Here is a 27,043-nt window from a genome sequence, read left to right as displayed (position 1 = left end):
GGGATGACTGATCAACAAATGTGGTGCAAATACAAAATGTGGCTTTATTAAACCGTAAAGAAAAAATACATGTCAACTGAAGGAAAATGGTTGAAACTGGAGTCCATTATGTTAAGTGAAAGAAGCAAAACTCAAAATTGAAAAGTCATGTTTTCTCCCATATATGGAAGCTTGAGAGGGAAAAGGGAAGGAGAGGGAAAAGGGGAGGAGAGTCCCATGAAAATCACAGGGAGATGAGTGGAGGAAAGCGACCCAGGGGTGAGAGGCAGAGGGGGAGGAGGAGAGAGGGAGGGAGTGCTGTCAGCCGCATTGTCTTGCTGCATGTGTGCATGCACAAATCGAGCAGCGGATGTGATCATTGTCTACAACATAATGCACCAAAAAAGAGGAAAGAGGCAGAAGCACATTAGCTGCTACGACACCTTTGTTGTCTAAAGTTTACAATGCTTGTATGAAAAATCCATTTAACAAAAGCTGTGGTGCTGCAGGATTAACAATTCAATCTAAACAAACACTAATAAACTTAACTTCTTTTATTCTCCTCTTGTTTTTTCAGATTATTACTTAGGTTTTATTTCAGTTTTTACTCCAAAAAAATTAAAGCAGTGCATTTTCATGGAGAAATGGAATGAAACATCGAATGGCTTTATTTTGTTGGCGTTGTTTCCTCAAACTCACACTGGCCTTCTTCTCTTGCTCCTGATCATGGTTGTGTTTGTCCTTGCCTCAGTGGGGAACTCAGGAATGATCGCCCTCATCCTCTTGGACCCCCGGCTCCACAGCCCCATGTACTTTCTCCTCAGCCAGCTCTCCCTCATGGACCTGCTGTACATCTCCTCCACTGTGCCCAAGATGGCGTCCAACTTCCTCTCTGGACAGACAGAGTATCTCCTTCCTGGGCTGTGGTGTGCAAAGCTTCTTCTTCCTGACCATGGCTGGATCAGAAGGCTTAATCCTGGCCTCCATGGCCTATGACCGCTTTGTGGCCATCTGCCACCCCCTCCACTACCTCATCCGCATGAGTAAAGTGATATGTGTGAAGATGATCCTGGGGTCCTGGACACTGGGCTCCATCAACTCTGTGTCACACACTGTCTATATCCTCCATCTTCCTTTCTGCAGGTCCAGGGCCATCAATCATTTCTTCTGTGATGTTCCCACCATGTTGCCTCTGGCCTGTGTGAACACCTGGGTCTACGAGTACATGGTGTTTGTGAGCACAAGCCTCCTTTTCCTCCTCCATTTCCTTGGCATCACTGCCTCCTATGGACGTATCCTCTTTGCTGTCTTCCACATGTGCTCAAAAGAGGGAAGGAGAAAGGCCTTCACCACGTGCTCCACACATTTGACTGTGTTGACCTTTCACTATGCACCTTTTGTCTACACGTATCTCCGTTGCAGGAGTCTCCGCTCACCAGCAGAGGATAAGAGCCTGGCTGTCTTCTACACCATCCTCACCCCCATGCTCAACCCCATCATCTACAGCCTGAGGAACAAGGAGGTGCTGGGGGCCATGGGAAGAGTGTGGGATGTTCTCACCCAGGAAGACATGAGCACGGCTGAGCCTGCTCCTCAGTGTGGCTCTTTCCATTACTGATAGCACGTTCTAAAGCAGTCCTGACCCATGGAAGAATAACTTGATCCACGTAGGTAATTACATTTCTAAAGATATATTTATCAGTAAAATTAATTTAATTAATAAAAGATCATTATAAACAAATTTAGTAATGACTTCAATTGAAACTATTAAATTCATGTTAATATTTAAAATGTGGGTATTAATTACATTTTTATATTATCAGTTATCATATACATTCTATGCTTATATCTTATTGTAATAATATTGATACTGATATTGATATGTTATCACATCTACATGCTGAACCTGAAACTAATATTATCTGTATACATTGTTTTCCTTCTATTTTGTCAATCCTCTGTGTAATTGACATTGATAGCACCCAAGTCCCAGCTACTTGGAATATAAACCCTTCAAGTGTCCCACAAAGACATGGGGCCAGTGTCCACAAAATCAAGGGGCCTCCTGGAGTCTCGAGTCCTCTCCCTCAGGGAAGGGGTGGATGTGGGACCCAGTCAGGGTAACACCCTGGGGATAAGCCACTGTTTCCTGTTCAGGTCGCTCCTTGCCAGGTGGCTTGGATCCACACTTACCACAGAAGCTGTCACAACCCAGTCACCCTGGAAACCAAGCACCAGGACCCTCATAAGGAATCCTTGCTGAGGGCACCAGAGAGCGAAACTGAGAAAGGGGGCAGGAAATTGGGGCACATTCCGAGACACAGCATCCTCAGCGAGCACCACACAGCCTCTGGAGGGGGTCCACGCAGCTCCTGTGCTGTCAGTCAAAAGTCAGAAGGTAGACGCAGGCGAGATTCTGGAAACTTCCTTGGAACCCCAATAAAACTGGAGGGCAGCAGGGGCATGCTGTGCCTGTCCTCCTAGGAGAAGCCTCCCTCTCCCTGGAGACTACCCCTTTTCCCTTTCCATCTTGTCTAATAAAATCAAGCCTGCTACTCTGAGCACCACGTCTGAAACCTTTCCGACTTGATGTAAAAATCGGGGGTTGAAGGGGGCTTCCCAGTGCCCCAGTTTCCCTGAGGGTCTCTGCTCTGAAACAGTTAATCAAGCAACTTGCAACTTGCCTGGTCCTGGCCAGCCTGGGGGGTCTCACTGAATTTCCACCTGCCTTCATGTGGTCTTGAGGACAGGCTGCCTGAGGCCAGAGTCCCTCCTCGGGGGCTGGTGAAGCTGGACCTAATATGCTGCAGAGTGACCACAGACCACCTCTGATTTCATCAGAATAACACGCCTGAATGTTCTCCCCGCAGCAGCCAGCTCTCCCCCTCATTCCTTCTACCCTACATCAACCATGGCCCCATTTCAAGGATGGGAAGTTCACCTGGGAGTCTATCTTCATACCCTCTTCTTGGCAAGAGTAAAAGTGTCCTTGGCTGCTCAAAGAGTGCTTGGGTGCTCGGTCATGTTCCTGGTTCCACATTCCAAGAGGGAAAAGGACCCAGTCTTTGGGGTCAAAAATTGTCAACACTTTGTTCTTTCTGGGTCATTTTTCTGGGAGCTGGAAGTGTGGACTCTCTCAACTGAAGATGGGGGTGGATGGAGTCCACTCAGAACATGAGTGAGCCCTTTCCAAAAAGAGGAGGGTCCCCAGGAGTCCAGGGAGCTCGGGCCCATTCCCAGGGACCTCTCCCTGGACGGGCTCAGCACCAGCAGGACTCCTGGAGTTTGGTTCTGGGAAGGGCCTCACAGGGAGCCCGTCCTCCACTCTCAACCTAGACCACGTTAATCCTTTACACAGGGGGTGCATGTCCACACCTGGGCTCCCCTGAAGCCCGGCAGCCCCTCCAGGGAGCTCTGGCTCATTTCCAGGTGGCCCATCCTGGGCTGCTGCCTTGAGACATGTGTGGAGGGGAGGAGATGAGAGGAGAGGTGGGGACAGGCACAGGGACGGAGCTCAGGGAGGCGCAGGGCTGGGGAGGCCATGGTGACAAGTCCCACCATCTTCTCATGCCTCCTGTCCCTGGTCTGTGATGCTGTCTTGGCTCTTCCCTAAAGGTGTGTGCCCTCAGGGCAAAGGTGACCTGCCCCTGGGCCCTCAGAAGGTGACCCGAGTCCCAGGAGTGAGCATCCCTGGGGAGGTGGGAAGTGCAGACCCTCGGCCCCTCAGGACCCCCAAATCAGTGTGCACCACAGCTCTGAGGGGACTGTGTGCACAGTGCGTGCAGGAGCCCCGAATGGGAGCCAGTCTCTAGTTGTCAAACGCTTGAGGACTTTTTCGCTTTGAAGGTTTGCTGTACAGTGGGAGCTGCGGGAACTGGCAGTCAGACAGGCCCTGGGTAAATCCCAGTTCTCTTCTCCTGAACACCCTGCAACCTTCAAATCTCAAGCACCAAACAAGCCCAGTGCGAAGGGTGCCAGTCACACAGACCTCCCGTAAGCATGGGGTGAGGTGGACTGGGAGCACCAGGCAGGAGACTAACAAACACCAGGTGTTGCTCACAAACAAAATTAAAACCCGCTACAAAATCACAGTGCTTCACGAGTTAAATGATGAAAAAAATCAATGTCATATGTGAAAATCTAGATGCAACCAGAATCTTAAAGCAGACATCAGGGGCAATGACCGAGATTAGGTAGGAAGGTGTTACAGACCCGGGGCCTTCTGGGAAACTGAGGCACAGCAAAGACCCCATTCAAACCCTGATTCTTGTGCTCAATTCAGAAAGATTTCAGACACGTAGTTCAGAGTTACAGGCATGAGTTTATTGAAGGGATAGGGAAAGGGGAACGGGACGCTGTCAAGGGAGAGAGTAGGTCCACTCAGAGGAGAGGGAAGTGTAACTCTCCTACACTCCAGCTCTACTGGAGTCCCAGAGAAGTTTCCAGAAAGACATGCCCAGGTCCACCTCTTGACTTTCGACTGACAGCGAGTGACATCACATTTTCAAGTCCCCACTGTCAGGGAAGTGCTGTGTGGCCTTGGACCATGCTGACCACTCTAAGTGGATTCTTAACTATACTTTCTTAGAGGCTTTCTGGTCGGGAGGAATTATTCTTATCTTTCAGAATCTGGTCTGGGAAAAGGGTCTGAAAAGTCACTCCTTCCGTCTGACCGGGATCATCCAGTCCATGGTACTTCCTCTGTGCATTTCCGTAGGTAAGGGGACTTTGCTGAGGACTGTGAGGCATCCTGCCCACGTAGGCCAGGCGGGTGGCAGGAAAACTGCTTTCTGGTGGGGTCAGCACAGAGACCCTGCGGTGTGTAAGTATTCTCTTATCCTCACGTTCCCCTTGTACTCATCCATCTGCCCCTAGCAAAGGGCAGGAAAAGAAAACGTGATTCCAGGTGGAATCTGGGAGGAGGAAACACCAAACCCCCTGAACTCAGCACTCAGTGGCCATCCATGAAGAGCATGGTTCACCCAGAGCCCCGCACAGCCAGGGTGGTTCCAGCTAAAGTGCTGAGACCTACTGTGAGCAGAAAGCAAGCAGCAGAGGCAGAGCTCAGCGGGGCTGCCTCAGGGCCTGGTGCAGCCGGGGTCTGGTCTTCTGGTCCAGGTGACCCTGAGGACCCTGGGCTCTTCCTTCACACACACCACGCTGGCCTTAGGCAGGTGCAGGAAGGCAGCCCACGGGGTGCTGGGAGCTGCGGGCTGAGGCAGATCTGCTGCACGCCCAAGGCAGCAGTGGCCCCGTGGAGCCACCCCGAGCAGGGTGCCGCTCTCCCCGGCCTCAGTCCCTGCCCCTGCCTCTGGCTCCCAGCAGCAGCCTCCCAAGCGCCCCCTTCACCTCCTTGTTCCTGAGGGTGTAGATCAGGGGGTTGAGCAGCGGGGTGACCATGTTGTACAAGAGCGTGAGGAACTTGCCCTGGTCCTGGGAGGAGCGCTTTCCGGGCTGCATGTACATGTAGATGATGTTCCCGTAGAAGAGCGAGACCACGGTGAGGTGGGAGCCACAGGTGTTGAAGACCCTGTGCCTTCCTGAGGACGACTGGATTCTGCACACAGCCCTGACAATGTGGCCGTAGGAGCCCAGGATGAAGACCAGGGGGCACAGCACAATGCCCACGGCCAGGACGAAGACAGCGCCTTCCATGGCCACTGTGCTGACGCAGGCCATGCGGATCAGGGCCGGCATCTCACACAGGAAGTGGTCCACCTTGTTGTGCCCACAGCGGGGTAATCGCAGGGTCAGTGGGGACATGACCAGGGAGTTGGCCACCCCGCAGCCTCAGGCCGCCGACACCAAGCCCAGGCAGAGCCTGGGACTCATGATCGCCGTGTAGTGCAGGGGCTTGCAGACGGCCACGAACCTGTCGTAGGCCATGGCGGCCAGCAGCAGGCACTCCACCCTGCCCAGGCCCAGGAACAGGAAGAGCTGCACCCCGCAGCCCGCGGAGCTGATGATCTTGTCGCGGCCACTCAGGTTGTAGAGCAGCTGGGGGATGGAGCTGGAGGTGAAGCCGAGGTCCAGGAAGGACAGGTGGCTGAGGAAGAAGTACATGGGTGTGCGGAGCCAGGGGTCCAGCCGACACACCAGGATGATGGTGCTGTTGCCCACCAGGGTCAGCACGTAGGCCACCAGGATGACCACAAAGAGGACCTTCTCCAGGTGGGGGTGGTCAGAGAAACCCAGGAGGACGAAGCGGCCCTGGCTGCTGCTGTTGGTCCCGTCCATCTCTGTGCTCCTAAGCAGAGGTGTCCACACAGGAGGGACAGCCGCTGAGGCTGGGACGTGGACTCCCAGCCAGGCCCGAGTGAGCCCAGTGTGCATGCACTTGCTCACCCCCCTAAGCAGAGGCGGGGGCTCTGCTAGGTCGTCGATATCACCCCAGCTTACAGACCAGGGAAGGAGGCACCAGGTGCTAGTGATGTCACAGGCCCAGAGCAGACTTGGTCTCAACCCAGCACCTGGTGCCAGCTGCACCCAACCACCTGGTGCTGTCGTTCCAGGGAGCAAGACACCACCTCCAATCCAGCCTGTGCTTCTTCCAGAGCACAACTTCCTGACCCTGGTAAAACCTCAGAGGCACCAAAGGAGACCCCAGACAGCCCCTGAGAGCATTTAGGAAATACCAAGTGCAGCTGATCCTTGAACACCAAGCTTCGAACTATGTGTGACACTCACAAAAAATCATTTTACTACACATACTGGGAACATGTTTGGAGATTTGCAAGCATTTGATAAAACTCAGACAAAACCTGTAACTATAAATACCCAAAAAAAGGAAGAAAAATTTAAGATGTCATGAGCACACGGAATACACACAAGTAACACTGCATCTTATCCTCTAATAATATAAAATATGCACAAATCTTATGTAAAAATCTAAAATGTCTCAGCACTAATGCTAACGCAGACCCTACAAGGCGCCATTTGCAATGGTGAGAAATGGAGACCAAAGCAACACTGCAGGATGTCATGGCTGCAGGAGAGGAGCACGGGGAGCCCAGGCTTTCCCCGACCTCAGCCACCCCTGCTGTGGGAGACACTGTCCTCCTCCTCATCTACTCGGGGGACATGATTGTGGGCCCCTGGTACGTGGGCTGGAAGTTACCTGGTCAGCCTCTGCCCCCACCAGGAAACACAGGCCCCTGGGGAGCACCAGCTGCCCTGTCTCCCCTGACCCTTTCCTCCCAGTGCAGAGGAACTCAGCTGGAGGCCACCCAGACAAAAGGCACCCTGCACATAGAACCTCACCTGGAAGACGCAGAGACCTGCTGGGAGGGGCACCCTGGTCCTCAGTCCTAAGGAGGCCCGCAAACTCTTCCCCTACCTTTCACATTACTCCCTTTCCAGGTGGGGTTCTGAAAAAAAAAAAAAAAAGTCTCCCATGAAATCAAGGTGAGAGGAATACAGACGAGCCAGCTTTATGACCACGTATTCACATTATCTTAGGGCAAACACCTGGCAATTTCCAGTCCCCGAGAAGAGCAATAGCATGCACTTCTGCTCCATTAGGTCATGGCTTAGACTCAGTCTGAGAGGAACAACTTAAAGTCACACCCACTTAAATCCTGTGACCAGCCCACCCCAGAGCTTGGACAGGGGCCATTCTAACCCTTTAGCAGGCCCAGTGGGGTTGGTCAGGTTGAGCACTACTGAGCCCAGAAACTGACACCACATGTTTCTCCTGCATCTTTACCTGAAATTGCTTGGATCTGCAGGGACTTGTCAGAAGGCAGCCTCCTGTGTCACCCCTGCCACCACACACGCTGTGCAGCTGGCCTCCATGTCCACCCTGAGCTGGGAATCCTGCTTCTCCTAGAATCCCTCTCCTAGAGGTTCAGGTCCTTGGTCACTGAGGCAGGGAGGGAGCCGGTGCAGTGGGCAGAGCCAGCACTCAGGCTGTGGCATCGGCCAGCTCCCTGATGTCACCAGGTGGCGGAAATGAGCTGTAACAAGGACACAGTGCAGGATTCCTAGCCCTGCCAGGGAGCCAAACAGCATAGGAAACCATGCATTTTAGCAAACTGGGTAAAAACCCCACTGCTGCCGTTTCGAGAATGGGGACCTGTGTCACAGCCAGGCCTCCACGCTCACTGCTGATGCAGTGGGTCACGAGTGCACACCTGAACTCCAAGGCCACACTCGGAGGAAGGAGGCATCCTCGGCACACTGACAGACAATGCGCGGGCCTCAGGACACACGCCCGCAGTGGAGGCCACACTGTGTCCCAGCCCTGGACTGTCATACTGGGAGACTGTCCCCACTGAGCTGACTGAACTCTACATGGCAGCAGCTACACATCAGGTGCATGTCTGGAGGTCCTTTCTGCAGATGCCCCTTGATACCTGGATAATGGGCACAGCCCAGACGGAGGCAGAACCCAGATGGTGAGCTGGCAGGCAGAGTGCAGTGCAGGCTGGGTAAGCCTCCACAACATCACCCACCTGGGGAGCGGCAGAGCAGCTCACTGTCCTCTTCCCAGCCTGATCAGGAGGACTCTGGGTCCATTGGTGGGACAGACAGTGCCTGAGAGCTGGGTGGTCATGGGCACAAGCCTGCCAGCCTGCACCAGGTCTGACTTTGCATAAGACAGTGGTCTGGAAAGATCTCTCCTTCCAGACAAGTGGCCTAGATTGTCTTCACTTTATAAGATGCTCAATTCAAAAATCCTTGCAGTGCAGATTTAGCTAATCTCTTCCAAAGACTTCCAGAATTTTCTGTAGAAATGGAATATTCAAGATATGGGAGATGGGTCTGCAGACCTGCAGAAGGATTGCCTGCCACCTCACTTGGAGGCGGTGGTTAGAAAGTCCCAGCATTTTCTTCCTTGAAGAGCTTTCATTAAAATCACACTCTTTGTAGATCATGTATATTAAAAAGATATAAAAGCAGAAAGACATATCTAAGAAAGCAAGCTATTTCATAGGACCTCCTGAAACAGAGATCCTAAGCCTGGAAAATCTCTGAGTTGAACACTTTTCAGTAGCATTTCTCACACTGCGACTTTATAAGATCATTGCTTTGTGGCTCCAGAGAGTAAGGTTTGCATCACAGCTTTAAAACATTCAGTGCAAAATGGAATTCAAACAAAATATTGTGATTTTCTGAGCCAGTGAAAGACTCTGGTGCCTCAACCTCAATGGGCTGACTGCCTGGTGAAGGCTGAGCTGGGGTCCGTCTCCTGCCCTCCTGGGAAAACTCAGTTTCTAGTCCAGACTTAAACCCCCAGTGCACACAGAAAGTGACACTTCATTAGCACCTCTGTCTGCATTCCAAAACATATGGTCCACTTCACTTCAAAATAAGTGAAGAAAATACACTTTTTCAAAGGAAAAACACTATTCAACTGGCAACTTTTAAAAGATCCTTATTCTGTGGCACACTTAAGATACATGCTCATAGAGAGACTCTGATTATCCAAATGATGTATGATCATTGCAAAGCTCATCATTATGATGTGCAAAGGATCACACAACACAGGATCTGGTCTGTGTCACATACTACAACATGTATACCTAAGAAGAATCACAGGAGACTGCAGGGATCACTCACAGTGGGAGACTCGGGGTCCAAAGGGCTCAGGGGCAGGAGCAGGTGGTCACAGCTGACTGCCTGTGTCCAGGCTCACAGGGAACAGCACTGTGCTCACCCAGTCCTGCTGGGTTGCCACAGAATCTATTCCGTGCAGGAACTTGACTGTGCGGTTGAATCTCCAGTCAGCCTCCTACCTCATTCCACCAGAGGACAGATGGCACCTTGCTCAGGAGCGAGACCCAGAATGCCCTGCAGTTCCAGAGGCAGGTTGAGGTGGCTGAAGTGAGCGGGGCCGGCGTGCTCCACAGCTGACTGGGAGCCTCTCACCTCACGCCCCTGAGCTAGCTGTACTTCCGTAGCTTCAAACAGCCTCTCTTGGTTTTTTGCAAAACATTTTTACTGGGGCCGACAGAAAGACCACTCTGCCCTCAGACATTACCCAGTGAGCTTCACGGGTAAGTAAAAAATGAGGACATTTCTTGTAAGGTCGAAGGACAAAACTAAGTTCTATGACACCTGTGGAACATTCGGGGTGTGATACTGTCCTTAAGAAAAACAATCAAGATACGTCTTGGGAGGAGCTGGTGCTGCCAGGGTGCCGGGGTAGAGCTCTGTGCTCATCAGTCTCTGGCTTTAGATGTGACACTTCAGCAGTGCCGACCGTTTGTTCTTGTGCTTCCCCAGTGACTCTGTGTGGGAAGAGGATTCAAAGGTGACCACACACCAACGAACGCACCCACTTAGGAGGGTCATGAGAACATGACCTTGAAACCCTGGCCATGATGGGGAGCAGGGGCCCCTCTGCAGCTCTGGGTCTCGGAGGGAGCCGGGTGTGTGTGCCAGAGCCAGAGATAGTTGTCCTCTAGTGGAGAGTCCTCTGCCCTGCCCCAGCCCAGTTTCTGGGGACAGCACTACCCCTGGGCTGGTAGGGACAGCCCAGATGACTCACATCCTGGCAGGAAAGCTGCTCGCAGCAGGTGGCTGTCGATGGCTCAGCACGGCCGCCCTTTCTGATGTTCCCACTAGTAGACCACAGGTAACCCAGGTGGGCGCAGGGCCAGAGGCCGTGCTCTGCATCCCCACGTGGTCCTGGGCTTGGTACTTATGTCTCTCCCGGTGTGACCCAGCTCCTCTGAAGATGCAAACCCATCCGAGACCCACCCACTCCCGCCTGCCCTCCCGCCTGGTGGGTGTCACTGCCAGTCTTCTCCCAGATGGACGCAGCCCTGGCAGTGGCTCATTCTCCCTCTCCTGGCACCTGCCCATTTCCCTCCCTTGGGCAGCGCTCTGGGCCCACACACAGGGACCCACCCAAGGAGAGACCTGGCAGAGAGCCCCAGGTGTCTTCCATATTCACCTTCCAAATTGTTACATTTGATCAAGTTCAATAAAGAAGCTGCACCAAGTTAGGGACTGGATTCCACTCAGCAGAACCACAGGGCTTCCCTTCAGGCCACTGAGAGGAACGGGCGGCTCTGTGACTTACAGTCCAGGATAGTGAGGAGTTGCGTTGCATCACAGGGATTCAAAAGCTAACACTGCGGCACGATGTGACACCAGGAGGGAGTCCAGCCTCGGCTCCAGACCTGCTCAGCCTCACCCTTGGCCTCCATTCGGTTCTGCCTCATCCTGGCTCAACCCCTGCAGAACACCCGCTCCTGCTGCCTGAGCTCCAGGCAGGAGGTGAAGCCCTAAACACAGTGTCCTTGCAGTCCCTCCCTCAGAGGGCCCTGAGGACAGTCAGGGAAGGTGCCTGCTCATGGCACAGAGCACCTCCACAGTGTCTGTGGGTGGACTGTGTCCAGCTGAAGGACCCCAACCCTGCCAAGGCCAGCAGGTGGGAAGGGGAGTGAGGCCAGGACGAGGGGTCCTGGGAATAGTGTGGAAGGGAACAACACTCAGCAGAGACCCAAGATGACTGGAATCTAGAGCAGGGCGGGATGTGAGGGTGTCCTGGGTGGACTCCACTTTTGGTCATGGCCAACCTTCCACCTGAATTGTGCCCATGTCTAGAACTGAGTCACACCAGGATGAGTTGAGAATTTCCAGGGCCCAGTTGCACACAGCAGCCAGCCCAGCACTGCACCAGCACCAGGCTGACACAGGGGCTCCCTGCTCATGACTCCAGGACTCAGCGCCCAGCACAACCCGCTCCACACATGGTCCAAGGCCTCCATCCACATCCCGCAGTCCATGTGCAGATGTCCTGAGCCCACGCCATCTCCCTTGTAAAAGACTTGCATCGTCACGTTGCCACAAGGACTCTGACCCCTGAGACGAGTACCAGCTTGCTGTGGCCTTGGTCCTCTCTGCAGAGTTAGCCAAGGTATGAAGGCCAGGGGAAGAGCGGGTTCATTTCCTATAACATGGGGCTTAAGACAGGGAAGGAATGTGGTCACATGGACAAAGGACAGCCAAGCAGGACACTCACAGCTCAAGTCAGGTGTGGCATACGCAAGTAGCAAAGGGGACAGTGTCCTCGACCTGGCTCTGATCCCCAGCTGCCAGACCAGCGCTGCTTCCTGGGACCCTCAGAATGGCAGGGACGTGTCTCCTCCCTGTGCAAACTCGCATCCTCGCTGAAACTAGGTCCTCTTCAGCACCAACTCTCATGCTTCCCAGGTTCTCTGCCTCCAGAAGAGCAGGAGGAACGTGCAGGGCAGCCATCGAAACCCTCTGATTCTCCAGGAGCTGGGCGCTGGGGACGAAAGAACTGCGCTTTGCCGTTTCCTCCCACTCTTTACTTAGTGGAACCAGGAGACTTAAGGATCCACAGCATTAGATCACCAGGAGCAACGTTGCCACGACGTTTTCATTTCTTAGTATTTCACTGGTGCATTTTGGGTTCTCATCATTGTGAGGCCAAAGTGGAAATTTTTATAAATATATGGAATACAATTTGCTCCATTTCAGACCCCATATGTCTTCTCTCCCTCCCTCCTGCCTGCTGTCTCCTTTCCTCCACTCTGCTGGTCTTCCTCTTATTTATTTGCTCATTTATGGAGCTCCACAGACACACATAAAGGTGTTGTTCATGGACAGATGATCACATGTCCACACCCCACAATTTGGTCTGTTTCACTCCCCAGTTCCTCCCTCTTCCCATTCCGTCTTCCTAACCTCCATCCCTTTGTCTGCCACTGATTACTGCTCTCTTTCCATGGAATGCCCCTCTTGATTTTTCTTACTTTGCTCTAACTTCAGCGGATGGAGGAAACATTCCCCTCAAGTGTCAGAGTCTGGCTTATTTCACCTCACGTGAGAGTCTCCAGTTCCATCCTAACCAGCAGGTAGCATTATCTCACTCTTCTTTATGGCTGAGTGAAGCCACATTTTCTCCCTGCATTTGCTGGTTGGTGGCACCTGTGCAGGTTGCAGAACTTGACTGCTGTGAATTGAGCTGCTCTGAGCCTTGGCGTGCATGTGTCACTGCAGTATGCTGGTTTGGGTTCCTGTGGGTGAATACCAGGAGTGGGACACCGGGGTGACATGGGGTTCCATCCTAGTCCTTAGAGGAAGCTCCATCCTGCTTCCAGAAGTGGTTGTACTAATTTACAGTCCAAACAAACATGTATGAATTGACTTTTTCCCCATTCTCACCAAGAGTCATTATTGTTCCTATTTCTGGTGATTTCTATATAGTCTTGATTTGTGTTTCTCTGATCACTAGGGAATTCTCCTGGTGGAGTTTCTGGGGTCTTCTAAGTAGAGGAAGATGTCCTCAGCAAACAGAGACACATTCACTTCTTCCTTTCCTACTGTGTCTCTTTAATTTCCTCCTCTTGTTCAGCTAGAGTTCCAGGAACCACCTTGAATACAAGGGGCGATAGTGGATATCTGTGTCTTGTTCCTGAGTGTAAGGGACATGCATTCGCTTTTCTTTTACTCCATTCGACAGGTTGCTGACTCTGAGCTTGTCATACAGAGACCTTAAGATGTTGCAGCAGGTTCCTTCTATGCCTAGTTTATCTGGTGTTTTTAACATTTAGGGGTATTCATAGGGTTTTTGACATTTATAGGGTAGTTTGCCTGCAACTATTTAGACGACCATGTGCTTCCTGTCCCTCCTTCTATAGACGTGAAGTGTTAAATTTACTGGTTTGTGTATATTGAGCCAAACTTTCATTGGTGACATGAAACCCACTTGATCATGGTGTGACATCTTCTGAATGTGTTTTTGAAGGCAGCCTATTGATTTTTTTAAGGATTTTTGTATCTGTGTTCACCTGGGATATCAGTACTTGTCTTTTTTTGATGTTTCTGGTCTTCTTTGGATAAGACTTCACAGAAAGAGTTTTGGAGTCTCTCTTTGTATTTTATGGAATAATTTGAGAAAGATGGTGTTGAATCTTCTCTAAAGTTCTGGTAGAACATGGCCAAGGATCCACTGAACTGGGGCAATTTTTCTTGGAATGCTTTTAATTGCAGTTTCCTTCCCATTGCTACATATTGGTCTGTTTACATTTTCCATACCCTCAAGGAATCAATTTGGGTAGGTGATATGTGACTAGAAATTCATCAATTACTTTGAGATTTTATAGTTTATGGAGGTATCAATTTTTGAAATTGTTTGTAATGATCCTCTGGATTTCTGCACTGTCTGGGGTGATAGTTCCTTTGCAGGTCTAATTTGGGTTATTTGTGTTTTTCATCTCTCTTTTAGTTAGTTTCTCTAAGGTATATCCATCTTGTTTAGCTTTTCAAAGACCCATCTCTGTTGCATTCATCCTTTGTAGTTTCTTATTCTTAAATTTCTGAATTATAGTTATCATCTGAAATATTTCCTGTCTTCCACTGATTTTAGAACTAGTTTATTCTTTCTCTCGGGGTTCCGATGTGTAATATTGGATTATTCATCTATGATTTCTCTTTATTCCTCTCCTTCTTTCTGTCTTTCTTAATAGCACTCAATGCTTTCAGCTTTCCTCTTATAACAGTCATACTGTTCCAGAGACTTCGATATGTTCTATCTGTGTTTTAATTTTTGTGAAATTTTTTCTCCTATGATCCATTATTTAAGTGCATTTTTCTCCTATGATCCATTATTTAAGTGTATTTTTCAACCTCCATGTGTTTATGGTTTCTATAATTTTTCTTGGTATTAATTTATAATTTTATTCCTTTATGATATGATGACAGGCCCAGAAATAGTTTTGTATTGTGTATTTTTCAGTATTTTCCTTGGGACTTACTCAGATGAACACTCCTTACGGTTCCTGTATCTTGTTCATCCTTACGTCTCTAACTTACAAATAAGAGGATTTTCGCTAACATCATCAACTACCTCAGAGAGCTCTCCTTCCTGTTCTGGAATAGCTGGTTCCTCCCTCCTGAGACTAACTCTGGGCAGCAGGCCAGAGCTGCAGAGCTGACCAGGTGGGAGGATTTGCTCTAAGCTTGAGCTGAGTTCATCTCTGCGTCAGCAAAGTCAGGTGAAAGGCCAGGCTCTGTCCCTGTGGGCTTGGACACTGGGGATCAATTAGAGGGAAGAGAGGACACGTAGGGCCTGCTGGAAGAAGGCCTGCACACCAGGTGCCGCAGCTCCTCCCTCTGTCCCCCTGTGGAACTGAGTAAGTGTGACATGTGTTGCTCTGTTTTGGTTGCACAAGGAAAGAGCAAAGAAAGATAAGTGGGCAAATAAGATCATTATAACGCAGGGAAGCATTGCATGAGGAAGAAGAGCTTTGTGGTTTCAGCATGAGGTCGATGGATAGAGGAGGTACCCTGAGCAGAGTGTGTTCTGAGGACTCCTTGCTGCTGCTCTGGCGTTTCCCACCAGGAGAGCTGGGTGAGATCAGGGCTGCTGCTCATGGCAGGACCTTGTAGCCTAGCGTGGCAGGGAGCAATCTCCATGTGCAATAGTTTGAAGAAGTCAGTAAACAGTCAGCAGGGAATCTTGTAGTTACACAACTATTTCTCTCAAAATACAAACTCAAGAACTTCAGACAAGGTGAGTCAAGATGATATTAATGAACTGAGTTGATTTCAGTTAGTTTTAAATAAGGGGGATATTTGGAGATGAGGTTTCTTATCATAAGGAACAGTTGCTGCTGCACAAAGAAAACAGGGGTTTAATAATGACCTGGAAAATCTAAGGGTGAACGTACATGTAGCATGAGGCTGTGTGAGCCTGTTAAAATCGCACGGTGTGCTGCTCTCAAGGGGCTGGACCTTTGCTGAGACAACGACTTCCTCTGTTCCGGGGTCTTCTCTGTGTTCAGCACATGGACGGAAGAGAGGAGATGGACACGCACAAGCACCCTCCATGTGCTGATCTCACAGAGCTCACTCACTCCTGTCCCCTAAATTCTGTGCTCAGAACCTTCTAGTAAAATGTGGGGAAGGAGTTAGCTGAGGCTCAGACACGTTGCTGGTTGTCTTAGGCTGAAGGTCTGTAATATTTTAAAACTGTGCACTGCTTATAACATTTCCAAGGTAAAGCCAAACCTAACACTGGTACACTTGAATGTTTCAGATTCTGTCTAATAGGTTCTTTTGTTTTCTTTGTTTTTTTAATTCTATATTCTTGAGCAATAACCTGTGCAGGATGATCACCTGGCAGCCACAGGAACAGTCCTCACCAAGGTGTAATGCAACCAAGAACGTGGCGTTTACAGTATTTCTGTTTCAAAAAATGACATTCCATACCTAATTTTTTAAAGTTGCTGGTAATCAATGCAAAGAAATCTTCATGTGTCACCCAAATGTGCTAGTTCCTAACAGCTCAATTAATAAGGGTACAGGATCCTAAAAGTACACATTCAAAACCATTTTCTGACAAAATGAAACTTTTCAATTTGGTTAAAAACAAATGCTTATTGTAATACCTTTTATCACACCTGTGTTAAGATACCCTGATGCACAAAGGGTGCAGCACAGAATCTAATATAAACATCTGCCTCCCTCAAAAGACCTGGTAGCGGTAGTGACAAACTGACAGCAGACTCTGCAGACACCAGGGGTGCTGGGTCCGTCCTCCTCTAGATTAACCCTGGACTAGACACAGAACGCAGGAAACCACCACAAGCAGCACCATGCCCACAGGCCAGGGTCTCTGTGGAAAGATTGGGTTACAAAATGACCTGGTCACATTTTCTTACTTTGGTCTTTATTGATAATTTAGTTCTAAGGCTCACTCTTGGTTCAGTCAATCAGCCGATCTGCTAAGAGCCTCCTATGCAGTAGCCCCTGAGCCAGGGGCAGAGACAGAGGATTCAGTGGGTCTCTCCTGTCCCTAAGCAGCACCCAGCTCTGCTGATGTGCCCAGGCCTCAGGGCTCCCTAGCAGGTTTGGCTTCCTCTGCTAAACCCAGGGCAGCCCCACTGTCCTCACTGCCCACTGCCCAGGCTCTGCGGGGCTCCTCCTCTCACCTCTGCTCAACCAGAGCCCCCTATGGGAGCTCCAGGGTCCTGTCCCATGCACACCCACTGGCCTCTCACCTGGTCCAGGACAGACTCCAGTCCTCTTTCCTCCACATACCTGCCCTGGAGCCTGAAGCTTGCAGAGCACTCTGTCTCTGTGCTGTGCTGAGGACAGGCAGGCTCCTCCAGGGCTGGTCCTGCTGCTCAGTCTGTGCACAGTGTTCCAGAGCCTGAGGCTCCTAGGGCACCTCCTGGAGTTGTCCTCAGTGCCCTACTCAGCTGGCCCTCTGTCCTTCCCCCTGCTCTCCTGTGCCAGCTCTTACTGATGTCCACACACCCCACAGCATGTGTGTGAGCTGCTGCTCTGTGGTCTTGTCACCCACTAAACATGAACTCCAGATTGTGGACCCTCCTGTGCTTTAACCACTAATCAAGTCCACACCTGCAGCACTGCCACAAATCAGCAGCACTGAGCACGTTTGAAGGTGTGACTGCCTCTCAGTACTGAGGACTCTGTGGCCTCCTTCTCTGTGAGGGCAGCAGCTCTGTGTCTAGACCGTGCTGGGTGCACAGGGAGCTGGGACCACGTCCTCAGCAGGTGCAGGGATGCTGTGCCCTGCTGGACTCCTGACCCTCCTGTCTCACTCTCAGTGACAGCCCTCGCATATGTCCCCTCTGGTGGGACAAGCTGTCCCTCACAGGTTTATTCAAGTTCATCACAGGTGTGTGAAGCAACAAGAGCTCTTGGGTCAGTGAGGTGAAGAGTGACCACAGACTCCTAGTTGCTCCTCTTTAATGCAAATGAACATCCTCCACAGGCTGAGGCATGAGGGCTCCTTCAGGTGGAAGAGCACCAGCCTCAAGTGGGAAATCTCACCAAGACTGGACCCGGGAGACTCAGACAAACACTGCACACACAGGGAACCTGCCTCCACCTGTGCATGTCGGGAGGATGCACAGAGTTAAAACCCACTTGCCAGAGCTGAGATGCTTAAGGGGAGAGGTGGTGAAGGGCTGGGCTGCACAGGCGCCTTCCAGGAAAGGCCTCAGCTAGGAATCACCAGGGGGAACTCGCTCTTTTTCTTCTATTTTTTTTTCTTTTATTCCCCATTTCTGTTTTATTTCCTCTGCATGATTCATTCTTGAGGGGGAACGTGCTCAGCTGTGTGAGCTCCAGTCAGGAAGCCGCCTCTGCTCAGGTTCCTCCCAGGTGCACAGCTCAGCAGCCCTCAGCTCCTGCTGCACCTAGGAAGCCAAACTGCAGGACAGCCAGGGAGAAGCATCCTCCCAAGCCCAGGTGCCAGACCTGACTGGATCACGGAATCAAGCGTGATCTTTGGACAGTCACACTTACACCAACTACTTTGAATCATTATTGCACACACACTACATTATTCACCAGAAACAAATTACACTATTGTGTAATAATTTAAAGTGTAAGTCAAAGTTTGACCCAGGCATAACTGTATTTGAGAATGTCCTCTTCATGTCCATGAACAATTCTTCATTTCTGGGAAATGAAAACTTTAAGTCCTTAATATGACTAAAATACATGCGATAATGTGAAGAAAACCTTACTTACCGGAGGGCATCTCCAAGTTCCTCTATACACAAAGGAAAGTGCGTCTCTGTGTGTTTCCGTGATCCCCACCCACGTGGCATTTCCTCTCCTGTTATAGTTGCACCTTGGCACTGCTGAAACAGAACGAAACCTTGTAAGACTTAGTCAGTCAACTTCACCATGTGTAATGTGCTTACGTGAAGAGCAGGAAAATGTTTCGGAAAACCTACATGGTTGTTTATAAGTTTGTAAGTTTCCCACAAATGGAACCTCATTAGGAAAGAGACAATATCCAAACAACAAGATATAATTGGGGTGACATTTTAGGACCTATGATACCTTTACAATGTAAGAACAATGTTTTTGGAAAGTGAGCCACTTTTAGGAGCAGCAGAGAAGCTTCTGTTGAGAAGGTGAGCAGACAGCTCCTGGGAGAGACTTGGTTCCTCAGCTGCAGGAGCACCTGAGGCGAGGGAAGAGCAGGAACTGAAGGTTTGGAGCAGGCAGGTGACTGAGGATGCAGGGTCAAGCACACGGGACCTTCTGACCACAGAGCTGGGCTGTGGTAGACTTGCAGTGTTAGGCTGAGGTGGTTGCATGCAGGGTCCGGGCTTCCTCAGGTGCTGACTGTGCATAGTCCTGAACGATGTTCCTGTCAGCACTGCCTAGGAAGGACCCCTCGGTTACCACATGAGTGTGTGTCGCACATGGTAGTGGACTTTGTATCTCCAATTGAGATGGTTTCCAGAGAGAACCGGATAGGAATATTCAGTTCAGATATCGAAATCAATTAAACTCTTTTTTATATATTTGTTGCCATTTGTATTTCTTCTTTTGATAAGAGTCTGTTTAATTCATTTGCCCATTTATTAATTGAGTCCTTTGACTTTGCTAACAAGTTTTGTAAGCTCTTTATATATTCAAGGTACTCTTCCTCTCTCAGAAGAGTATCTAGCAAAGATCTCCTACCATTACTAATGGTTCCCTTTGGTGTGTGGCTTTTTAATCTGATGTCATCCCGTTTATCAACTCTTGGCATAATTTCCTGCGATTTTGGTGTCCTGTTGAGGAAGTCGTTGTCTGTGCCTGCATGCTAGACTCTTGACCTCTGTTTTTCTAGGAGTTGCATAGCTTCCGGTCTGTTTCCTGGGCCTGTGACCCATTGTGAGTTGAATTTTGCACAGGGTGAGAGAGAAGGCTATGGTTCCACTCTTCTATTATGGGCAACCAGCTTTTCCAGCACCGTTTGTAGAAAAGAAGATCTTTTCTCCCATGGATGGTTTTGGCACCTTTGTCAGGAATCAGATGACTGAAGGTGTCTGGCTTTGTCTCTGTATCTTCTGTTCTGTACCTTTTGCTATTAGTAAAATGCAGATCAAAAACATTCTGGGATTTAATCACACCCGAGTCAGAATGGCAGTTGTCAAGAATATAAATGGTAATAAATGCAGGAGAGGATGTGTAGAAAGGGAACACCTTTACACTGTTGGGTGACAGATTAGAACACCCACAATCTAAATCAGCAAGGAGGTTCTTCAAAAGACTAGGCAGGAAACCACATTTGCCCCAGATAAATCAATCCTTGGTGTTTATCCTAAGGAATCAGTCATCACACTATGGTGACACATGCACACCCAGGTTTATAGCAGCAGAATCCACAACAGCCAAATGAAGGAACCACTCGTAGTGTCCCTCAATGAATCATGTGGCACATGCACACAATGGAGATGTATTGAACCACAAGGAAAAACAAAACATTTTATTTGAAAGAAAATGAATGGAACTGGAGTCCATTATGTGAAGTGAAGGAAGCCCGACTCAGAAGGTCAAGAGTCCTGTTTCCCTTCATGTATGCCGGCCAGAGAGGAAAAAGGAAAAGGAGGGTGGGGAACGGAGTCTCGTGAACATCACAAGGAGCTGAGCAGAGGACAGGGCCCAGGGTGGCAGAGGCAGGAGGGATGGAGAGTTCTGGGAGGGAGACGAGCCATGTTATTTTGCAGTTTTGTTGCATGGACTAATACTATCATTATGTGCAACTGTAAGGCAGCAATAAAAAATGTGGAAAGAGAGAAACTGAGTACTATACAGACACATTTGTCATCTGAAACATGCAGATACTTGTTTAAAAACCGTCCATTAGAACAAAAGCTTCCGTGTTTTAGAAATAACAATGCACATTAAACAAACACTAAAAGACTTAATTGCTTTTCTTCTCCTTTTCTGTTAGACCATGATTATTGCTTAGTTTTCTTTTTAATTGTTCTTTAAAGGAAATTAAAGCAGTGCATTTTCATGGAGAAATGGAATAAACATCAAATGATTTTATTTTGTTGGGGTTGTTTCCTCAAACTCACACTGGCCTTCTTCTCTTGCTCCTCATCATGGTTGTGTTTGTCCTTGCCTCAGTGGGGAACTCAGGAATGACTGCCCTCATCCTCTTGGACCCCCGGCTCTACACCCCCATGTACTTTCTCCTCAGCCAGCTGTCCCTCATGGACCTGCTGTACATCTCCTCCACTGTGCCCAAGATGGCGTCCAACTTCCTCTCTGGACAGAAGAGCATCTCCTTCCTAGGCTGTGGTGTGCAAAGTGTCTTCCTCCTGACCATGGCTGGATCAGAAGGCTTAATCCTGGCCTCCATGGCCTATGACCGCTTTGTGGCCATCTGCCACCCCCTCCACTACCGCATCCACATGAGTAAAGTGACATGTGTGAAGATGATCCTGGGGTCCTGGACACTGGGCTCCATCAACTCCCTGGCACACACTGTCTACATCCTCCATCTTCCTTACTGCAGGTCCAGGGCCATCAATCATTTCTTCTGTGATGTTCCCGCCATGTTGCCTCTGGCCTGTGTGGACACCTGGGTCTACGAGTACATGGTGTTTGTGAGCACAAGCCTGTTTCTCCTTGTCCCTTTCCTTGGCATCACTGCCTCCTATGGACGGGTCCTCTTTGCTGTCTTCCACATGCGCTCAAAAGAGGGAAGGAGAAAGGCCTTCACCACATGCTCCACACATTTGACTGTGGTGACCTTTTACTATGCACCTTTTGTCTACACGTATCTCCGTCCCAGGAGTCTCCACTCACCAGCAGAGGATAAGAGCCTGGCTGTCTTCTACACCATCCTCACCCCCATGTTCAACCCCATCATCTACAGCCTGAGGAACAAGGAGGTCCTGGGGGCCATGGGAAGAGTATGTGGGATGTTCTCCTCCAGGAAGACATGAGCACAGCTGACTCTTCTCCCATGTGTGGCTTTTTCCATGCAGACTCAACACTGGATCTGAGCTGAGCAGTAGATGTATAGTGTGATCTATGTATGTAATTAGAGCTTCCTAGGGACATATATGTTAAATTAATTGAATTAATATATTGATCATTATAAATTAACATACTAACAATATCTTTAATTTAAAACTTTAAATCCATTTCATATTAACAATGTAGATATTAATTGCATATTAATTGTACATCATAATAGCATATACAATACATTTTTTGTTCTTACATCTGTTAGCTGACTAATAGATGATATTCATTCTACTCACATTGAAATTTTATCATGTCTACATGCTTCACATATAATTATTACTGCTAGTTTACTTTGTTTTCATTCTATTGTGTTAAATTCAGTGTGTGTTTTACACGTATAACCCACAGTTACTTGACCGAAAGACATTTCAAGTGTCCCTCAAACACATGAGGCCAGGGTCTATGAAATTACAGGAGTTCTGGGTGAGTCAAAATCTTTTCCTTTAGAGAAAACTGTGTCTTCTTTTTTTTTGTGATTCTTGGTCTTGAGACAAAGAATTGTACTATGAAAAATAGCCATTGATTTCCTTTAAATGCCTTAAAAATAGCCATTCACTACCTTTAAATTCCAGCAGTGACTCCTGTGGACACACGCACGTTAAGCAGCCCCACAGGCCACAGTCACCCCACCTCTGACCATCCTGGCACGCGCTCTGTGAAGAAGCCCTCTCGGCCTCGCCGTGGAGGCTGCGCTTTTCTTTTACATCCCTCTTCAAATTCTTTGACCAGCAGCGTCCATGGTCCTTGACTCCACTACGAGATTCATCTTGGCTCTATCACCAGTGTCTCCTCTGAGCTGCTCTTTGGGGTCTTCTGTCCCACAATCTGGACAGTCAACGTAGTGTGAATCTCTAAGGGATCATGGTGTTATCCTCCCCAGCCTCACAGGCAGCCTGTGTCTGCAGTTATCACCGTGTCTCGTCCTTTCTACTCTGTCTGCCTGGTCAGTTCCACCAGCCATCAGCCATGGGCCTAGCTCCTTCCTGGAGGTAACTCTATCTCACACCTGTCCCACTTCACCAAACCTGGACTTAAGGGATTTATTGAGTCACTTGGTCTGTTAGTCCTGGAATGAGCACAATTTGTCTTTTGTTTGACGTGGAGACATCGATTTCTATCTCACACAGGTTCAGGGCATTGTTCTTCATGGATGCACATCCAGCCTGATCGCTCAGTGTTTCTAATATGGTCGGGGACATCTGATGTCTCTCAATATGCTTCTTTTCTATTTCAATAGGGATTAATATGCTTCATTCTTTTCAATTAAGAGCTCTGACTGATACTATCGGATTCAAACATCAATTTGAATGTAACTAGAAAATATTATGGAAATCAAGAGCAGTAATTATACTAATGGAGGAGAGAAATATATTAAAATATTTAGGAAACAATAAGGTTTTATAATTATCTAGATTGGTGGCAACTGGATGAAAGTGCTCAGTCTGAAGACCAAATGTCAAAATAGCCTCCAATTTCATTCATTCATTTTGGTACCAGAGACTGAATCCAGGAGAGTCACCCACAGGGCTACAACCCCAGTCCTCTGTTCTTTTTAATTCAGAGTCAGGGTATCATGAACTCCAAATTATGGGACACTTACCTTTACCACTATGTCCACTACAATGCTATAAATACTCAGTATTTAGTGGCTCATAAATCGTCTACTCCTTGAAGTAACTGCTGCCTCAGGTTCTAAGTCTTATTAATAATGCTGAGTAAGGTCTGTGCACAGAAATCCCTAGAAAGGATTGTTTCAGTTATTTTATTTATGTTTCTTGGGCAGACTTCTAGAACATATATTTCAAGACCCTGGGTATGCTTAAAGTTCTATGCCTGATTTTCTACCCTATCTGATCTACTGGTGATACTTTCAGTTGAATTTTAATGACTTCCTTGTGTCTTGCATTTCTGGAATTCTGATGGGCTTTTCTGTGTTTAATTTCTGTCTTTAATTAAATGGTCTTTCACTGTCTGTACTGAGTCTCTTCCCTTGTTCCTCTGATCTTTCTTTAGCTCTTTGAACATGTAGATAATCCACTTGTACAGTCTTTGTCTGGAATGCCATCCATCTCCACATCTGCAGGCTCCTTTCGTGGGGTACAGAACCTTCGATGGAGACTTGTTTGCTGTTTCCTCGGGTTTCAGAGGTCTTGGGCGTGTGCATCTGTGGAGACGGATTCCTGTGCCTTTTCTAGGTGAGAGCCCTTGCGTGTGTGGTTATCTCTCCTATCTTAAGTCCTGTGTGCTGGTATCCTTCAGCGTCACCACTTAGCCTCAGAATGATCTGAGCCTTAAGTTCAAGCTCCAGTTCCACTCAAGCTGCTGACGTAGGACAGCTGTTTTAGTCCATGGAGAGCGGCTACATACCACAGACACTCAGCACTGTCGACTGAACTCTCCTGTTTAGGGTGTATGAGTTGCTGTCCAGGAGTGGAGTGAGGACCCCTCTAGGTGATCCTACTCGGGGCCTGGTTGTGGTGTGAGGTTTGTCTCTACTCTTCTGTGCATTAAAGTATTGTTGGCATCCCAGGGGGCCCAGCTGGTGCTGGCAATGAGATTGGCTGTCACCTGACAGAGTTGATAGAGTAGCTCAGCAGTAGACTCTCTATGCTGTGAACCTGTAGTGTCCCAATCACTTCCCAGCCCCTTAGGAAAAGGGAACCAGAAATAATAATGGTGGCTATCCACATACAGCCTGAAAATAAATGTCTGGCACCTGCAATGATGTCTGTATCACTAATGGCCCCATAAAGAGGAACGGTGCATCAGCATTTAACCCAAGCAACAGCAATACACAGCCTCAAGGTGGGAATGGCACTAAACACCAGGTGCCAACTGGGTCACCCATCAGGTTAGCACACAACCTCACAGAGTGTGGGGCAGGAGTCACACTCACTGCACAGTTTTCACAGAGCAAGGTTCAGTTCTTTAAGTGAAGACAGACTGAGGTAGGAAGACAAGAGAAAGTTTGGAATAATTTTAAAAGCAGGGGAGAGTCAGGGGAGAGGTAGCAAGTGATGGCTGGAAAGAGGGAGGAGCAATAAAAATCTTAAGCAATAGAATAAATACGGAGAGGATGAGGGAATGAGAGGATGTGTCTATCAGAGAGGAGTGAAGTCAAGGAGGAATGAGAACAAACCCTAAGGTAAAAAGAAAGAAAAACCAGAGAAACCTACCACTCCAGAACAGGAAGAAGAGATGAGTGGGACAAAAAGGGTAAAAAGGAAAAAGAAGACACACACACACACACACACACACACACACACACACACACACACAATGGTGCAGTCTGCTGGAGTCCAGGTCTCAGGATCCCCAATCCCTGAAATATCCTCACATATTCTACCACGATGGGCACTCAGATGAGGGTGTCTAACCACATTCTGTCCTCTTCCCAGACGTCTGCATGGGCTGCCAGCAGCCAAGGGGGCCTCAGTCCTCAATGTCCCCACCCTGCCCAGAGATGCTCAGCATCCTTCCATCACCAGCTGGCCCCTCAAGGGTTGGTTGAGATCCGCCTCCCTCTCCTCCCCATGTTCTCCTGTGCCACGTTGACTCAAGGGCTTTCCTCTCTGGCTGCCACTCAATGATTATTTTACTCTCCAATGCTGAATTGCAGTGAATTTCACTGGACAGGGGAACTTCTGCGACTGGGATCCCAGCTCAGGGGCAGCTGTCACCCACAGCCTCCCTCCACTCCACCTTCCCCCGCGGAGTAAGTTTCTCCTCCAACACTTTCACCATATTACCAGGAAAATTCATCTTTTCTTATTGTGGAGTAAGACTGCTTGTTTTCCACAGGCAACCATGTCACCGCCGTGCATTCATCTGAGCCATTAGGAAATCAGTTCCCTCTGAACCTCTTCTCCAGGGGACGTCTTCCCGAAGCACAGAGTGTGGAAGGCAGCATTTCTCTGCAAGGCAGAAGTCCCTCAAAGTAGTCAGGGTGAATATGATTGTACCACGGGCAGTTAGGTGCTTATTTGGTTTCTGGAAAGGTGGGGACAGTGAAGGCCACTCTGTTGTGCTCTTGGAGAACACCTGGAAGTTGCCACAGGTCCCAGAAGGTAAGCAGTGGCCCCCGATGGCCTGAGTCTCTGGCACCCATGTGGTGCCTCCACTGGACACCATCTAGAAGCAGACGGTGAGTCTGGCTACCTGCCTGCTGCTTCGGAGAACACTGCTTTCACCATCTACTCTCCTCGACTGCGGAAACCCTGTGACGGGCGGGTGCAGGACGAGATCACACAGGGATACACCCTGGATGACGGTCGCCAGCTCTCCTCTGCCAGGCAGCTGGACTCTCACACTTAGCTGGAGTGGCCACCACCCTGACCGTCAATCATCATATGAAATACTGTGATCTTGAGAGAGATTTATGCCTCTTTAATGAAAAGGAGATTTTTTAAAAAAATCTTGTCTCTCCATTTTTCATTGAAAAATTAAGAGCAAATAAAAAGAAATAAGGCCATTGCTTATTTTTTTAATTCCTGAAATAATTCTGCACAAATTTTATAATTCAACTGAAACTGTAAGACTCATACTAAATTAACATGAAAAGACAAATTGTTTCCAAGATTGTTATCACACTCTGCCTTCTTCTCAGCAACTGTCATGCAAATAACTGGATTTTTTTCTTCTAAGAATTTGATAACTCTTTAGCTTGGTGGGATCTAATGACACACTGATTATAAAGATTTTGGATCATGTGAGGTGCCTCCTGTATTGATTTTGGATGCATTTCCATTTGAATATTATGTTTTCAGTTTTTCTTAGCAGAATGAAAAAATATCAGACTAAATTTTTCTGTGATAGTATGTACTGTCTGACTGCAGATATGTTAGACAAGATCAGGGGCATGGAGCTGAATTACTCATATTACTCAAAAGACTCAATAGCAAGAAAATAATCTGATGATTAAATGGTCAAGTGATCCGATAAATATTCTATAAAAAGATGTCCAAAGGATCAAAGATGTTTGAAAAACGTATAACATCACCAATCACAAGTGAAATGCAAATAAAAACCACAGGAGATGCCACTTCACACTCATTTATTTGTGCACTTCATACCTATTTGAATGACTGTTATCAAAAAACAAAAGCTACCTGTTTGTGAGAATTCAGAGGAAAGGGAACCCTCCTACACGTTGCTAATGGGAATGATGATAGGCGCGTTCACTTTGGAAAAAGGTATGATGGCTCCTTGAAAACCTAAAAACAGAACTCCCTTCTCAGCCAGCTGTCCCCCATGGGCCTCTTGTGCAGCTCCACCTTCTTCCCCA

The 27,043-nt window shown here is 48.6% G+C and overlaps 2 pseudogenes across 2 annotated transcripts; one reads left to right on the top strand and one right to left on the bottom strand.

Moving 5' to 3' along the window:
- The first annotated feature begins 449 nt into the window (after positions 1–449).
- LOC306663269 (olfactory receptor 2L13-like) lies at positions 450–21,866 on the top strand (annotated as a pseudogene). The gene is made up of 2 exons (XR_013766666.1): positions 450–1,501; positions 21,621–21,866. The product of XR_013766666.1 is annotated as an olfactory receptor 2L13-like (transcript).
- Positions 5,166–7,934, bottom strand: LOC306663264 (olfactory receptor 2W3-like; annotated as a pseudogene). The gene is made up of 3 exons (XR_013766667.1): positions 7,685–7,934; positions 7,240–7,346; positions 5,166–6,226 (listed from the first exon to the last, which is right to left on the bottom strand). The product of XR_013766667.1 is annotated as an olfactory receptor 2W3-like (transcript).
- Positions 21,867–27,043: the final 5,177 nt, after the last annotated feature.

Source organism: Sciurus vulgaris, assembly GCF_902686455.1.
Source record: "Sciurus vulgaris genome assembly, chromosome: 6".
Taxonomy (NCBI): Eukaryota; Metazoa; Chordata; class Mammalia; order Rodentia; family Sciuridae; genus Sciurus; species Sciurus vulgaris.
This window is presented reverse-complemented; position numbering and strand designations above follow the sequence as displayed.